An 18,519-nucleotide genomic window follows, 5' to 3' on the forward strand; every position below is an offset into this window, starting at 1 on the left:
TAGCTAATGTTTTACTTTACTTTCTAACTTACTGAAAAGTGTGACACAGACGGGCAACCGCCGAAGTAACATTCACCTTTAATTATGTTCTACATTATCGGCAGTGTCTCGTTCTCACGACTTCCACAGAGAGACAGATCCGAAAATCTTAGTTTTCTCTCAATTCCAAAAGACAACGTCATTTGTGATTGTTCGACTCATGTTTTATCTACTGCTTAACCTGTTGTCCCCTGCTTCAACGTTACGTTATTCATCTTTCATTCAACCTCGGCAACGATTCTGTTTTACACATCTGGGCTATCATGCACTCAGTGTATCACTTGTCAAAATCCACACTAGCTAACTTAATCGATACTGATGTAGGGTCCCTAATATATAGAACCAGTACAAAATAGATAAATAACTATAATTTAATTATTTAATTATTCAGTTAACTTAATTACATTTAAAATTAATGATTAACTAATGGTTTAATTCCAAAATGTCACTCTTATATAAAACACTTTGAATTATCAACGTTTCTGATTTTTTTTTTATAATGAGGATTTGTGATTCGTATTATTTGGATATGGGTCCGCAAGTGGTTAAAGTACGTGGAAAAAATCAATTGTAAAAGTCATATTCTCCTGAATGTTTAAGATTCAATTCTCAGTATGAGCAACCTAAACATGCAATTGTCAATTACTTAGAACCTCTATCTAGTTATGACTGACAGAATAAGAGCCTGCTACCCCCGTGAAGTAAATAAAGGGCTCCGTTCGAAATTCCGTGCATATTCCCGAGTTCGACAAGATACATCTGAAGAAGGTCGGAGGTTACATTGACTGAAACGCTGTGATGATGACACTCAAGATAAGAACGATAGTCCGATGAATCTGAGTAATACGAATAACTTTGTTGTAGATATGGCAACGGTATATACGTTTCGAATACATGTAAATATTGATTTTACAATATTTTACAGGTCCTGGATATGACCTTAAATTATATCCAGTGGTGAGGCCCCAGCTTGTGGGCTTTGGGGAGTATGGAGCCACCCTTTAATTACCATTGCTCCCAGGTCCACTCTGATCCGGAGTGGTAGTACCTGTTAGGGTTCCAACTATGGGTTGAATAGAAACCGACTTGAAAACAACAAATATATTCTATTAAAAAAAATTTTCTTCCGAATCTTTGGATTCGGCATTAAATAACCCGAAAAACAAAAACAACCAACAATATTTTAGAGATACAAGTTACAAATGCCTTAAATAAGCAATCATTTCCTTCCAGTTCTTCTGGAGACTAGTTTAATCTAGTAATAATAGTAGTCCAGCGGTGAGGATTTAAGTATAGGTGTAGAAAATCAAATATAGAGTTACATGTGACGTTAACACAGATGTCCGTAAATAAAAAAAATAACTAGAAAGAGAAACGTCAAGCAAACGTCAGCAGCGGAAGAATGGACAAAGTTTGAAAAACAGTAAGAAAAGGAACAAGATTTCACATAAACATGTACTCCGTTATGCTATTCTCGTTGCTGGTTTAATATTTTTAGACTGGGCTAGTATTGAGGAGAGTTAGAGAAGCGTATAAAATAGTGTTGGGTCGATTAATCGGAATCGAAATCCGGAATTGGAAAAAATCGGAACTTTTTTTAAGGTACCGGAATTGACATCGGAATCGGAATAAATGTGTGTCTATTTTTTAAAAATATTATGTTAAAAAACGGTTCTTTTATATGTTATTGTAGAAGACTTAATGCTCCATTGCTGGTACTAATGGTATAATGCGGAGAATGTTCTGTTTTACGGTTGTTGTAAAAATGGAACGGAAATTTAAATTTCTTTCTTTTTTTTTTGCATTTTCACCCCAAACAAGGCGCATTGCCATTGCCACTTTGGTGTAGGGGCTACTATCAGGGGCAGCAATTACTGGGGCACTATGTTGGGATTTGGGCAGCAAGATGTCGGTTCACGTTGCACTTGAACTTCTGCATGTCAGTACAGTTAGGGAAGCAGGAACCTGGAATGGAATTCTAGAGTCTAGCGGTTCTGGGGAAGAAACTACTAGAGTAGAAAGATCTTTTACATCTAGGGATCTCTACTGTGTGGGGGTGGGATTTAGCTGCCTGTCGGGTTTGTCGAGGGTGTCTACGTCATGGGGGCACAAGTGTCTGCAGTTCGTCAGAGCATTCATCATTGAAATACTTGTAGAACAGGCAGAGGGATGCAACGTTTCGTCGATGGGACAGAGGCTGAAGCTTAGATGCCAGTTCAGGGCCTATCAGATTGGCGACTCTTTTATGAAACTTGTCTAGGAGCGAGAGACTAGTAGCAGATGCGCCAGCCATAATGTGACAACAATACTCCATACATGGGCGAATGGTGGCCTTATAGAGGTACAGGATACTTTCAGGTGTCAGTAGTTTTCTAGCACGGTAGAGAGAGCCTACCTTTTTCGCAGCGGCCCTGGCAATGTTTTCAATATAATTGTTCCAACTCATGTTTCCTGTGAACGTTAGGCCAAGCAGTTTGAAAGATGTACTCTCAGACAGGGAGTCACTGGCCATTGCTATTGGTGGCAGAGAAGGTTTCTTGTAATTATTGAAGGAAATCAGTTTAGTCTTGGCAGCATTGAATGTGACCATCCATTTATGTCCCCATTCCACTACAGATTGGAGGTCATCCTCTAGTGTTTTTGCCATTTCTTTAGATATGTGTTCATTTATTTTTCTGTCATGCCTGTTATAGAGTGTAGTGTCATCAGCATATATACCCATCTCAGAGGCAGTTTTGTCGGGGAGGTCATTAATAAATATGCGGAACAATAGAGGTCCAAGGATAGACCCCTGAGGCACTCCCGCATTTATATCACACTGTTTAGATGTACGACCGTCGAGGACAACCTGGACTTTTCTCTTGGTTCCATTTGAATCTTTTTTTATGCCCCCTCCCCAAACCCGAAAATAATCGAAAGAATAACATTCATAACATTCAACAATAGTACTTTATATATATATATATATATATATATATATATATATATATATATATATATATATATATATATATATATATATATATATGTTTTATTTTTTATTACCGTATTTTTCTGTTAAGTTACATTATTATTTCGGCTACACGACCGTTTTTTTGCCGTCATGTAGCTTAACAGAAAAATACGGTAATAAAAAATAAAACACATATTTGCTCTACAACAGTATTGAGCACTTTCTTCAGGTTTTTATCAATTACCATTTCTACTATATATATATATATATATATATATATAAACGAAAGATTTTTTTTATAAAAATAAAATTTTATTAACAAAAACGAAATAATTTAATCTTAAATGAAACGAAAAAAGTCAATTTGGTATACCTTTTTGGTATTTTTTTTTTTTTACATAAGTCCAACTCATGTCGATTTTTATAGGTTTTCGGACATGCTTACAACGAATAAACACCGCAACCCTCCAAAGTTAAGAACGGCTTTCGGAATAGACACCTCCAACTTTGTCAGCATACCCGAAAACCAATAAAAGTTTACATGTTGAATGTGAAGGATGAGTTGAGCGTAATGTAAAAATATACCGAATTTAAACGGAACGAATTTTTAAATTTCCGTTCCATTTTTATAACAACTGTAAAACGGGACATTCTCCATAAGTTTTATATATATATATATATATATATATATATATATATATATATATATATATATATATATATATATATTAATTTCAAACTACCAGTAAAACAAAAATATGTAAATGCTACCACAAATATATTTTTTGCTTGCGAAAATATATGCCTATGTTATATGCGTGTTTACAGGAATGCGAAAAATGAAATTAAAAAAACGTCATAGCTTGATATTTAGAAGTTATAAAGAATAAGAATCGGCAATAGTATGGGAACTTGGAATTAAGAATAGAATCAGTAGTTATATCGGAATCGGGGAAAAACATTGGAACCGCCCCATCACAAGTATTAAATTAATGACAATTCATGATTTTCATAAACAGATGCTTGTATGACTGTTCTTTTATAACTATTTATTCCCAGCCAACGTTTTTTTGGAAACAATTTTTGGTGCGAATGTATCCGAATTCTTAACAAAAATATTTTGGTTCCGAATGGGTTGTACTTCATGCCCAGACAAAGTACAAACGTCCCAATACGCAGTAGGAAAACAATACTGACGAATTAAAAGTCTATGTTTTGGGTCAAAATTCTTCGAGTAACATTGTTGAAGGGTAAGATTTCCAATTCCGACTAGCTAGCGTTTTTTTTTTGTTTCTTTCTTCTTCTTTTTTTTTGCGCCATCTTAATTCGACGCACTACGAGAGTAGCAGAGGAAACGTACACTATTTAAAGTTTTTACGGCTTCCCAAATAATTTAAAAAAAAAAAAAAAATGATTTGCACAAATACATCCCCGTCGAAATGTTTGATAAATTTATTCAAAATTATTGCGCTTTTTATGATCACTCTATTAATAGGGAAAAAATCTACACATTAACACCGTAGTATCTTTAACATACGTATATACATGTGTCATGGTTTCCTGATTATAAATTATTCGATCGGGAGATCCTGTTTATTAAAAAGGAGGATAAAAGGTGATAACATACTACGAACATTAAATTAGTATATAGATATGCTAATTTAACGTTCGTAGCGTGTTATAACTAAGACCGTGACCACAGCATATTCCTTTCATTGTTTTGACTCTTGAGTATATACCCGTTAATATATCATATGCTTTTATATAAACTGATGTGGTTTTTGGTTGATTGACTGTGTGTTAGTTGGTTAGTTGGTTGTTTTTGTTTTACGGCATATCAACTCTTTTCGGGTTATTTAATGCCAAATCCAAAGATTTTGAAAAAAAATTTTTTTAATGGAATATATTTGTTGTTTTCAAGTCGGTTTATATTAAACCCATAGTTGGGACCCTGACAGGTGATACCACTCCGGATCAGAGTGGACCTGGGAGCAATGGTAATTAAAGGGTGGCTCCAAATTCCCCAAAGCTCGGAAGCTGGGGCCTCACTACTGGATATAGTTTAAGGTCATATCCAGGACCGACTGTGTGTCTAATTGTGTCGGATATATACTTGAGAGTCAAAAGAATAAAAAGAATATTTTTTTGTCACAGCCCTACTTATCATCTTCTATCCTCATTTTTAATAAATAGGATCGATCGGTCATCGAAGACGCAAAGCAAAATAAATAAATAAATAAATAAAATAAATAATAAATAAATAAATTAAATAAATAAATGAAATAAATAAATAAAATAAATAAGTAAATGAAAATAAATAAATAAAATAAATAAATAAATAAAATAAATAAATAAATAAAAATAAAATAAATAAATAAATAAAATAAATAAATAAAATAAAAATGATGTCGCTTTTAGTTCGTACATGAAATTAAAATATACCTTCTTGGTCTCCTGGCTAGGATCCAAGGGTAGTATCTGTTCTGTTTAAAGATGATATAATGATATCATGGGGTTTCTGTTCGCACCGGGCGTCTATATAATGGAAATATGCCATAGACTCCTATACGGACATTGCAGATAAGCATATATATTCTGAAACTATATAAAACAGATTATTTACGTAAATACTTTTACAGTTTTAACAAAACGGCTACAATAATATCGCGGGGTCTCCATTCACGCCGAACGTTCATAGAATGCCTAGTAGGAATATATTACACATGAAAGATGCCGCTGTAGAATTTCCACGGATTCCGCTTGTAAACAATAATGCTTGATAACTTAGAGAAGTTGTTTGCGTCAATATTCGTTATTTCGCTGTTGTGCTATCCCGTTATTGTGTTCGTTAGTCTGTATTCCGTTATTCTATTAATCCTTACTCTTTTAGTTAATTAGTCGGTTATTCTTTTATTGCGTTATTTTGCTGGTCTGTTATTGCATTCTTCCATAATTATGCGAATCCGTTATTCCATTATTTGATAATCTGTTATTTCGTTATTTTATTTCCGTTATTATTTATTTTATTTCCTTCCTCATTTATTCTGTGAGTTATTGCGCTATCCTGTTAGTTATGCCGTTATTCTTTTAGTCCATTATTCCGTTATTTGTCAGTCAGTTATGTTGCCATTGTTTTAGTATGTTATTCCATTATTCTAACGTAATGCGATATTTCGTTACTCTGTAATTATTTTAATCTGTTATTCCATTGTCTGTTGATCTTGTCGTTATTCTCTTAGTTCGGTATTCTGCGCCTGTCATTCCGTTAGTCTGTTAATCAGTTCGTTATTCCGTTGTTTTTTTTTCCAAAATAAATACTTAATTCTTTTTACAAACTTTTACATGAGGTTATTCATGGTTCATTGAGATAAACTGGATGATTTTAATAGCTGTAACATGATTTTACACACAAATAGTTTTTTAAATGAAAATTTTTGCTTAAAGATTCCCTATCGTGTTAAAAACAGAGTTTAAAAATATTTGAACCCCCCCCCCAAAAAAAAAACAAAAACAAACAAACCGGTTACACAAGATGTAGGTAAGCAATTGCAACGTAGCGGACGCGATTTTGATTACATTTGAAAATTTAAGGCGGTGTTGTTTTGTCAGTTTCTGCTTTGGAGAAGGCGGTAAATAAATTCTTAATATAAACATTTGTGGTTTGTTGTTTAGAAAGAAATATGTAATAATGAAAGACAAAACAATTAAACAGACAAAAAAGCAACAGATTTTCATAAATAATGCGAACTGATCGGGAAACAACAGACAGTAAACTTGAATCCGATAAGCGACTGCCTCCTGTGCTTTCTTTTCAAATATTCATTCCTGGTGTTTGGTTTGTTTTTTTGCAGAGAAATATGTTGTTTTTGAAATTGCATAACAACATGAAGTTTTTCAAAGGAAAAGGGAAAAATAAATAAAATAAACACGAAAATTAACTGTTTGGTGCATTTTAGGCCAGGAAGCCAGTATCTTCGGTCAGCCCAATCTGGTATCAGTAAAGTCCAAATGAGGTTTCATTACTGGATGCAGTTTTCGGTCATTCTTTAAAATTCTAGTTGTTGAACGCAGATAAGATTGGAATGGACCTAAGAGCAAAAGCAACCAATTTTTCTGCAAAACAACCGCACCTTCCAATTTGCGACCTCGCTAAAGGCTACAGTTTGGGGTCATAACTAAATTGGTTGGAGTATTGGAGGTTGAATAGTTGACAGTAGGCAGAAAAAAAAATTAGACATAGGTACTGGGATTACGGTTAGGATGAGTTAAGGTTTATAGGTATGGCGGTGAAACTGCATGTGTTGTACCTAATTTGGCATTTACTTTGGGCAAGTTAAGCTGACATCCTTCGAAATATTAAATTCATTAACCGGTCATCAATACAGGAATAAGAGAATAGGCAATAAAATTAAACAACGAAAATGACTGGATGATCAACAGTCGAAAGATACCAAGTAAGTTCAGACTTCCAGTTTCTTTTGATACGTCGCATTTTGCAGAGCTACAAGCGAATCCCCTCACTACATGAAACATAACAATAAGAGGCAACGTCACGCATAACCAGTTGAAGGACATTACAGACTTTCGTATTTGGAAGCCACCCGAGAACTAAATAAAAAGAGGTTACGTTGCGCATGTTTGTTAAGTTCCAGCGAGAGAACGCCTGAAAGCATAAAGGCGAGTAAATGCGCCCTCTTCCTTGTTCTAGATAAAATGGCAACTATGAAAGTCGCGCCCCTAAATATGTACAGCCCCTCTTCCACCCACTCACACGCAAACACCACTGATAATAACCCACTGAGGCATGGAAACAAAATCAACTTATAGGATTGCGCATTGAATGGATATGTATTGATGATAATTATATGCCAATAGTGAAAAGATATAAGTAAAAGCACATCACATTCTGTCAATAAAGTCTTACAAGCAATATTGGCGGCCATTTTGACTGGATAATTTGATTGTTACATTCAACATTCGTCTACGTGCCATATATATATATATATATATATATATATATATATATATATATATATATATATATATATATTAAGGGGATTAGTCTAAGAGCAGAGTTTATTTTCATGTATTAGTATATGTATTAATACTATTAAAAAAAAACAGTGTTCGTTGTAATGTAGATATATAAAAAGCTCCATAGCAATAGATATCTTAGAGCTATTTTAATATTGAGTAAAATGATTGATAATTTATAATTAAAATTAAAAAGTATATATATATATATATATATATATATATATATATATATATATATATATATATATATATATATATGCAGCATTTTTTCTCTATGGCATATTTTATTAAATGAAATAGACGTTTTTTTGTCTATTAATTCTGTTTTTCGATCTTTTCCAACTTCCGAATAACAGTCTTCATTTCTAGCGGGAACTGGCTGATGTAATCACCATATTTATCATATGTCCGAGTAGTTTCCAATCCTTCATCATTCATCGTCAGGGATGAATTAATCTAACTGGCTTGTACAATTTTTAAAGGATAAATAAAATAATTAACCAATGAAGAGGAAAAAAAATTCTTTATAAATTGTTCAAAACCAGTTAGATTATTTTATCCCTGCTGCTGAACCCTGAAGGATTGGAAACTACTCGGACATGATAAATATAGTGATTACATCAACCAGTTCCCTCTAGAAATGAAGACTGTTATTCGGAAGTTGGAAAGGATCGAAAATAGAATTAATAGACAAAAAAACGTCTATTTTATTTAACACACATACGCGCGCGCATGTTAGATCTGTCCTTATGTTTCACGGCTGTATATGAAGTATTCACTCCTAAACAACTTAATCGATATTTATTATTTTCCGATGGTTTGTAGTCTTGCTTTATGACATATCAACGATTTTTGGATTATTTAATGTCGCATATAATAATTTTTGAAAAAGTCTTTAAATTCTTTATATCTTCAAATATTTATTCATAGGGTTTTGTTTGGTTGTTTTGTTTTTCCGAAAAATTAGATAAATTATTGTTTTTGTTATCGACTATGCAGAACATGATTGAGTTTTGCATATAGATAAGAAATGACTGATGTAGTATTTTTGGTATCCTGATGAGAGTATGATTACAAAAAAGTAAAAGGTGCTATTTATAAACAGGGGTGATATGAACTGACCAATCAAATGGAGCTGTGCTGTGGTATCAACCAATCATAAACCGAAATCACTCAATAAATATACTGAATCTCTTAAGAATTCCTAACCTAACTTTTCGTCTTTATATGATTACTTTGATTTCCTTGTTGCTCATCTCAGAACTTCATTAGATTGGTTACCTACTGGAAACTTTATGCTTCGTCTTAGTCTTTTTTATTATTAACGTACTAAGCACATGTTAAAACTTTTACTTAACAACAGAAATTACTTTTTAGGAAGTATTTTTTTTTCTTTTTTACAAATACATATCACACACAGACGCAAACAGACACACAGGCACAGACACAGACACACACACAGACACACACAGACACACACACAGACACACACAGACACACACACACACACACACACACACACACACACACACACACACACACACACACACACACACACACACACACATATATATATATGTACAAGTTAGAAAAGCATTTCATCCAAGGCATGAAAATTGTTAAACAAAATGTTTTTACTATAGGCTTTAAAAATAAAGGTACAAGATTCAATTTGAAATGTATTTATCTTCAAAGTGCACTTTTATAAATTTTACAAAGTAAGGTATAAAAATTTAATTTAAATTGAATCAAAAAATTACCTTGGATTTATTTTATGTAATGTACGTTATGTTGCACTTAAAAAAATCATTGAAAATTTTATATCTATATCATTAATTGCTAGATGAAAGATAATGTTTTTAAATTGCAACAAAATGTACAACCAATCAGAAACCGGAACCACTCCATTAATAAACTGAACCTCTTAAGAATTTCTGCATCTAACTTTTCGCCTTCACACGGGAAGGAACTTTCCTATTCATCTCAGGACTTCTTCGGATTGGCTATTTACTGGAAACTCTATGTTTCCTTTTAGTCAACAAGCATTTACAATTCAAAGCTTCTTCGGATTGCTACTGCCATTTTGTTTGAATGAAAAAAGAAAATGAAGAATAAATGGAAAGAAGAAAAATGAATGAAAGAAATAATAAATGAATGAAAAAAGAAGGAATGGATGAAAAAAAAAAGAAGTGAAAAAAGAAAAAGAAAAATGTTCCTACTCGGATTTGTTTCGGAATGAAAGGAAAAAAGTGACTGGTTTATTCATGAAGAAGTCAAGGGAAATAACTTCTGAAATAATTATTTTCTTTTAATGCATTGCGTAAAGAAAGATATATCCACTCTAAAGTTTTTCTTTTCCGAGATAAGTATTTCCAAAAAGAAATTGACATTTCGTGTCATTAATACAGTAGAAGTAAGAAAAAAAATACAAAAATAACTAAGTATCGCTATGTCAGATGGACTGCTATTTAGGACTAACTACAAAAAATAAAAACCGACAAGATAACTTTATATGTTAGAAAACGTTAGAGATGAGCAGCTTAAGCGTTTAAATGAATTTTGTTTTAATTTCGTCAGATTTACATTTACATACAAAAACGGACATGTTGTTGTTGTTGTTGTTGTTGTTGTTGTTGATGTTGTTATGAACCTGAGTGTATTCCAATGACAGGGGGAGAAGGATTTACGTTTCTTCGAGTTCTGACAATACACGTTACGCCATTGGTAATTGTACTAAAATAGATTATGTTTTTCTGTGGTTCAGCGTCTGAACTCATTCGATAAATGAAATAATATTGTCCAAACGCATTATTCTACGGAGCCAGTCAAACGTTACTAACAAATTTCTTCATCCCCGTTTTATTTTATTGTATTTAGTATTTTATTTAGCTTTAATAAGGGACGAGGGCTTTTTTCTTAAAGTTCTGTTTTCTGTCGACAATTTTCTTTAGAAATAACACCAATTCAACTCCATCTACATATGCAGTTTTGTCTTCTTTATACTTCAAGCCTCATTAACTTCTTGCGTTTCTATTCAACTCCAGCACATACTCATAGTGTCATAACTTTTGGTATTATTTTAATCTATTTTCCTATATTCACATACTTGACGTCATAATTTTTGGTATTATTTTAATCTTTTTTCCTACATTCACATACTTATGACAATTTTTGGCATTTTAATCTATTTTCCTACATTCACATACTTATGACGTCATAATTTTTTGTATTTTAATCTATTTTCCTACATTCACATACTTATGACGTCATAATTTTTTGTATTTTAATCTATTTTCCTACATTCACATACTTATGACGTCATAATTTTTTGTATTTTAATCTATTTTCCTACATTCACATACATGACGTCATTTTTTGGTATGATTTTAATCTATTTTCCTACATTCACATACTTATGTCGTCATAATTTTTGATATTTTTATCTTTTTCCTACATTCACATACTTATGACAATTTTTGGTATTTTAATCTTTTTTCCTACATTCACATACTTATGACGTCATAATTTTTGGTATTTTAATCTATTTTCCTACATTCACAACTCTGCTTGGCCTTCGGGACAAGATCAAAGTGTAGTATCTGTTCTTCAGATGCTGTACTTCTATTTCTTGTTCTCTTTCGGTGGAGGAGAAATCCTTCACGACTGAGACAATTTTTATTTTTGTACCTTTTCTCCACGTTAAAAAACGACCCTGGTGTCTAACTCTGTCCCGTGGGGAGGCATAGTAAATAGGTACATTCACATACTTATGACGTCATTTTTTGGTATTATTTTAATCTATTTTCCTAGATTCACTTTCTATTTGACTCACTATCATCGAATGCTATCATTCTTTCTTGAATTCATTTATGAATTCATTTTTTGTTTCGTCCATTTTTTCTTTCTTTCATTCATTCTATCTTTCTGTCCATCCAATCGTTTTTCCGTCTATCTTTTTTCTTCCATCAATTCAATATCTTTTTTACTCTTTTTCCCATTTATTCTGTTTTTTTTTCCATCATTTCATCCACTCATTCTTTCTTTTATTCATTCATTCTTTTTTTCTTTTCTTCCATTCATTATTTCTTCAGACCATTTATTATTTCTTCTGTGAAGCCATCCTATTTTTCATCTATTCTTTCTTTCTATCATCCAATCATCATTCTTTTCCTTTATTCTCTTTTCATTCGTCCATCCATTCTTTTTTTCCGTCCACCAATCCGTTTTTCCTTCTTTATGTTCATTAATTCTGTCTTCTGTCCAACCAGTTTTTTCGTCCATTTATTCTTTTTCTTCGCCCGTCTATTCTTTCTTTCTTTCTTCCTTTTTTCTATCTATTATTGCTTTCTTCTGTCCCTATAAAATTGTTGGATCATTCTACCGCTCCAGATAGCACCACACTTTCGACGCAGTCCTTTATCTGTATAAGGGCCAAAATACATCATAAAATGGAATACTATTGCGACATTTGGAGAAGAGCTGATAAAAGTTTTTTTTTTGGGGGGGGGGGGACTTCGAAATCTAGTGGACGATGATCTTTTCGGTCCCTAACTTCCTCTTTCTAACAGAAAATACGTTGCAGGTCTATCTCTGCTTTATCCTTACTGACATAACGACTGGGCTTTAATCTACAGTCCCATCTGTAAAAGATTCACAACAAATACTCGTCAATCTATGACATCTGTCAACAATCTTCCTCATTTTCTACCTGAACCTAAAACTAAACGAAAATTTCACGAGTAAAGTTTCTTTCTGAAAACTGTCTGTCCGTGGAACACAATAACGTTGGCTGCTTTCCTGCGGACTATAACATAGCCGTTTTCAAGTTTAATGTAAGTAAATTCTTGTTGAGCCGTTCTCTTATATAATCCACGTTCTATCATTACTGATCACCACGATATTGTCTCACTGTCTACCTAACACTCATTAATTCTTATCCTAGAGTGACCTCCCCAAGTAAATAAAAGAAAATCCTTTCATTCATCCATTTTTCCTTCTTTGCTTCCATCCGTTGTTTCTTTATTCCTTCCATTCATTTTCTTCCATCTATCCATCCTTTCTTTCACCCATTCTTTCTTCCCTTCGTATCGTCTTTCTTCCGGCCACCTTTCATTTCTTCTTTCCATTCATGCTTCCTTATTTCGATTCACTGTTTCATCAATTATTCGATTCTTTCTTATTTTCTTCCATACATTTTCATCCCGTCTATCCATCTTTTCTTTCACAATTTCCCTCGGGCCCGAAATTCAACAGAAGTAAGACCAATCCTGTAATGACCTGATTGCGATGTAATGCTGGTTTTGTGCAGTTCTATGAGGTCCACCCTCTAGCGCTTTGCCGTTTCTCTTTGAGGGGGGAGTTAGTTTATTGCTAATCGCCTGAAGCGCCGCTGCCGGAAATGCTGACGGGGCTGCTGACTTTTCAGTCTCACTTTCCGACATCAGTGTCACATTTCTCACGGTTGGAGGAAACTAAATACTTTCTCCCCCTCTCACGTTTATGCGTTTATTCTTTCTCTCATTCTTCATTCAACCCATCTAGTCTTACTTTGTTCATTCACTAGCAGGTAGACCCGACGTTGCCTGTGATTGAATGTGGATCAACGAATTCCATATTCCATATTTTTATTGCCATCAAAATCGGTGAAATCGCTCATTTTTTTTCGATCAAATCGATTGATTGCCTGCTCTAATTGGGAACCCATCACGGTGCACCAGGTAGAAGCTTCACATGCCTCCTCACAATAACTTAGTCCACAATACATTATAGTCTACATTGCACTGTAGAGAACCTAATGTTGATTTTATAAAATTATTTTGTTATATATAATGGCTTGAATTAAAGTTTAAAATGCAAAAATCAGGTATCATGCTTTAATTGTGCTCTAAACAGAAACATTCATTTCTAACGCATCTCTGTCATATCAAAGAACTTACTGCTGATTTTATATGCCGGACTTTTCTGCTTGTTTGTTAATAAAATTTCTCAGATGCACTTGTAATGTTAAGCTGTACTTTGTCAACTTCGGTCAAAATGGCCTATTCCTTTTTTTTTCATCGGATTTTTTCGATTATCGGTTATCGATACTGATCGAAGACATTTCGATACAAAACGTGTATACTACGAACAATACCAGATACATAAGTGCATTTGTGCGAAATTTTAATAAAAATCGGCATAGCCGTTTCGAAGCTCATAGGGAACGAACTCACACATTGTTCGTTTTATATAATACTAGAGATTCTTTCCTTTTTTATCTGTTTATTCCTTTATTCGTTTATTCTTTCCTCGATTCCATTGATTCTTCAATTCATTCATTCTTTGTTTATTTCTTTAAATTTGTCTTTATCTACCATCATTCCATTAAAGTGTCGTAGCTCGCGACATTTTTCTTATTTTTCTTCTTTTTTCCACTAGCGTCTTCTTTTACGTTTTTCTTTATTAATATCCCGTTTTTCCTACGCCTTTTTCCTTCTCCCCCCCCCCTCCTCCCCCTCCTCCTCCTCCTCCTTCTCACTGCTGTTTCTTTTTAATTACATGCACAGTATTTCCTATCTAAACTCGTCTTCTTTATTTTTCTATTCTGTGTTCTTCCTTTTCGTTGCTTAAACTTTTATGCTGCCATTTTTATTATCATTAATATTACATCGTTTCCATTTCTTTATGCTCCCCCCTTCCCCTTGATCACGATTATAATTTCTTTTCTTTTTCTACCATTTTTTTCTGCCTGTGTTGCAATCCCTCCATACTCATTCGACTTCTCTCCTCACAATAGATCACCATTTTATTCATTTTTTCTCTCCATATACTTTTATGTCATGAATATTTTATTTTTTTTTTACTCGATTTCCTCGTTTCTACCAATTTGTATCTCCCAACATTAATCACTTGTCCGTTATAACGTTTGTTCCGTTAGTTTCTTTTTGGGTTGCTCAGAAATGCCCGATTTGTTTTTCAACAAAGTTCGCATAGGTATGCAAACATGGACGTTTTTAAAAACTGGTCCAATTAGACCTATTAGTGATGTTTCATATTAACTTCTTAACGGCGCCAAAAATTGTGATACAAGATCAAGAGGTGGGGCATAGGATATGACAGCGCACACGAGGTGTTGATCTATATATACCTACAAAAGAAGTTTGAGTAGCCTCGTCGGATATTCCGGTAGAAGCGCCTAATTTTCAATAAACAAACCCTTTTTCAATGAGATAAGGTAAAGCCTGGGAGAGTGAACCTCCTGTGACTGAACAGGACCATACCTGACCTTGACGATTGGCTGTGGCGACTCGAAAGTTCATTTTTGATTAGCTACGACGAAATATAAGGGAAGGTAACGCCTTTTTTTTCAGGATTACTCCAGTACTCCACTTAATCTTGATCCTTCACTTTATAATGCTGAGTTTTTAGCAATGGGGTACAAAATGCTATTTTTGAATATTTGTAATGACTCGATCGAGGATTGAACTCCTGTCTGCCGGTGAATTAGCGAACATTCTAACCATTATACCAAATACACTGGCACCTGAAACATCTGATTCGTCCTTACGCGTTTAAGTTTCTCTTTTCTTACTTTCTTTCTTCAATAACTAATCCCTTTCTTTTCTTTCTTTTTTCTTTCTTTCTTATTTTCTCAATAGCTACCCATTTCTTTCTTTCTTTCTTTCTTTCTTTCTTTCTTTATTAATATCTATCCAAGTTCTTTCTTTCTTAAAATCTACCAAAGTTAATTTTTTTTCTTTCTTTCTTACTTTCCCAATATCTACCGACTTTTTTTTTTTTTAATTTCTTTGTATACTAATTTTTTGAGGAATCTATTTTAACTGTTCTTTTTCTCGTACGACTCTCTCGCCCTATCTCCCCCTTTCTCGTTCTCTCTCTTTCTTTTTTTTCTCTCTGTCTCTCTCATCAACACTTCTATTTTTTCCCCCTTTTTTTTTCTTTCATCAATGAACCCTAATCCCAGCAGCTGTTCGCACTGTCGCCGCCAACAGCGAAAACGTCACTGCCCTCGGGATTTGTATTATAGTAATAGTAGTAGTCGCGGTGATAGCGGTAGTTAGCGTCCGTCCCCTCTCTAAAAAAAAAAAAAAAAAAAGAGAATAAAAAAAAAAAACGGAGGGAGTTGGGTGGAATTGAAAAGAAAAAGAAAATCCCTTCCAAAAGAAAGAACCGTCATCCACAGCATCTGCGTCCCTCGTCGCGAGCAGCAGACACATCCACATCGAGCTCAGTACTTACAAAAAAAAAAGCTAAAAAAAAAAACAAAAACAAAAAAAAAACCCCGCAAAAACGAATGCTACCGACGAAAATCATCAGACTGCCATGCTGTTTTTATTTAAACAATTTTATTCCTTTTAGTTATTTATTTCCTCTTGAACTTCGTTTAGAAATTCTTTTTCATTTTTATTTCTGATTTCTTCCGACGTTTCTTACATTCGTTCCATCATCTAAGTAATGATGAAATAGCACTCGATAGCCTCTGTGGAGGAAAAAGAAGAGAAAGAATATTAGAAGGAAAATCATCATCATCATCATCATCATCATCATCATCATCATCATCATCATCATCATCATCATCATCATCAACAACAACAGCAAACAAAAAACAACAGCAATAATATACGGCGCGAACTCAATGGTAAACGGCGGTTGCGAGAATAATTCAGATTGATTGCAACTGTAACCGAAAGAATCGAAGAGTACTGGAAACTCTGGGGGCACTTGCTGCCGCCCAGAGTGTCGGCACCTGTTTTTGCAAGTGAGCGATCATTGGCAATGGCACAAGTGAGAATCAACGCGTAAGCATTGAGAACTTAATGGTAAACGGCTATTGCAATAACGAGGAGCGCTTTTCAACGGCGATCAAAATAAGCGAGAGTATTGAAAATCTGGTTGAATTCTTTTTTTTTTTTTTTTCGTCGGTGAACGGACAAACGGTTTCTTATAATAATTCTACTGAGAAATTGTGAGTAAAATAAATAAATAAATAAATAAATATATAAATATTAAGCGCACCAATGCACCATATATTCGCAACAAAGGAAAGATTTCCTTTAATTTTAATAACGAAACCGAAAGCGTTCCGATTTTACGATTTGTTTTCTTTGGTTTAAAAACTAAACTAAATAAAATACTAACGATATAAAAAAAAAAAAAAAAAAAAGAAGGTCGCGCGTTATTTACACACACACACACACACACACACACACACACACACACACACACACACACACACACACACACACACATGTATAAGAGAAAGTGTCAAAAAGTTACAAATACGAAATTCTAAAAAAAAAAAACAAAGAAAAAATATCAAAAAAAAAAAAAAAACAGCCAACAAACAACAGCCACGCAATGTTGAACATGCGGGCAGCAGAAAGAGAGAGAAAAAAGTACAGAGAAACCGATGATTAAACGCAGGAAACTTTTCTTCTAATCGAAATAATGAGTGAGGATTTTTACAGGATGTTTACTTACTACTTTCAACGGACTTGGAACGCGTCGTCCCACGTAGTGCGTAGTACAGTACTTCGTCTGTAAAGGACCAACGCAATACGGAGGTGTGCAAACGCGCGCACCTAGGTGACGCTCGAGCCAAGGCCTTTGTCGCACACAAACCGGCTATTACGTCAGGTTGTCTAGCAGAAAGGAAAAAAAAAAAAGTTTTCTTCCTGATTATTTGAAGGTAGGTTTCTTTTTTCGTTCCGGAATTGATGTACGCACGCGCGTGCGCACGCGCGCGCACACACACACACACACACACACACACACACACACACACACACACACACACACACACACACAAGGAAAGACAGTTTGTGAATTTTTATTATTATTATTATTATTATTATTATTATTATTATTATTATTGACTGATTGATTGAACATGCCTTCCTTTTTGTGTCATCTCTATATTAATTAAAGTAGACCACTCGCGTCTCTGTGTTTCTTGCCTCTATGAGACTTACACATTATTTTATTTACTATTAATCGATACTTTATTGAACTTAAAAATACTATAAGACACTTTATCTGTGCGTGTCTGTGTGCGTAAGTTCGCTCCCTATTGACTCCAAAACGGCTGGGTCGATTTTTGGGAAATTTTAGAAAAATACATTTTATGCATGCGGGAGTGTTCTAAGATAGGTTTTGCATCGGAATCCTTCCGATAAAAAAACGAAAATCGATAATCGATAAGCGACAAAATCCGATTAAAGAAGGAACAGTTCGATTTTGACCAAGGTAAACACCTTTCTAGAGCCAAACATCGCAAGTTCATTTAAGAAGTCTTATCACCACACAAGCAGAAGGGGCCGGCGTATAAAATCAACAGCAGCTTCTTTAATTAGACCGAGGCGCGTACAAAATGAAAGTTTCTGTTTAGAGCACAATTGAACCATGATACTTAATTTTGCTTTTTAACTTTAATTCAAGTCATTATATAAAACTTATTTTTGGGTCTTCCGTTCAGTTTCGTTACATAATCA

General features: G+C 33.9%; 1 protein-coding gene across 4 annotated transcripts in view; it reads left to right on the top strand.

Moving 5' to 3' along the window:
• LOC145287879 (uncharacterized) overlaps positions 1-18,519 on the top strand; it is a 426,488-nt gene that overhangs the window by 190,525 nt on the left and 217,444 nt on the right. The window contains exon 1 of one of the 4 annotated variants that reach the window (XM_080135789.1): positions 14,564-17,717. The exons of the other annotated variants lie outside the window; for them this stretch is intronic. The gene's annotated coding sequence lies outside the window, so the exon portion shown is untranslated. Of the gene's footprint in view, positions 1-14,563; positions 17,718-18,519 lie in introns of those variants that run through there. 4 annotated transcript variants of the gene reach the window in all.

This window comes from Euprymna scolopes, chromosome 11, assembly GCF_053919585.1.
Source record: "Euprymna scolopes isolate OS-2025 chromosome 11, ASM5391958v1, whole genome shotgun sequence".
NCBI lineage: Eukaryota > Metazoa > Mollusca > Cephalopoda > Sepiida > Sepiolidae > Euprymna > Euprymna scolopes.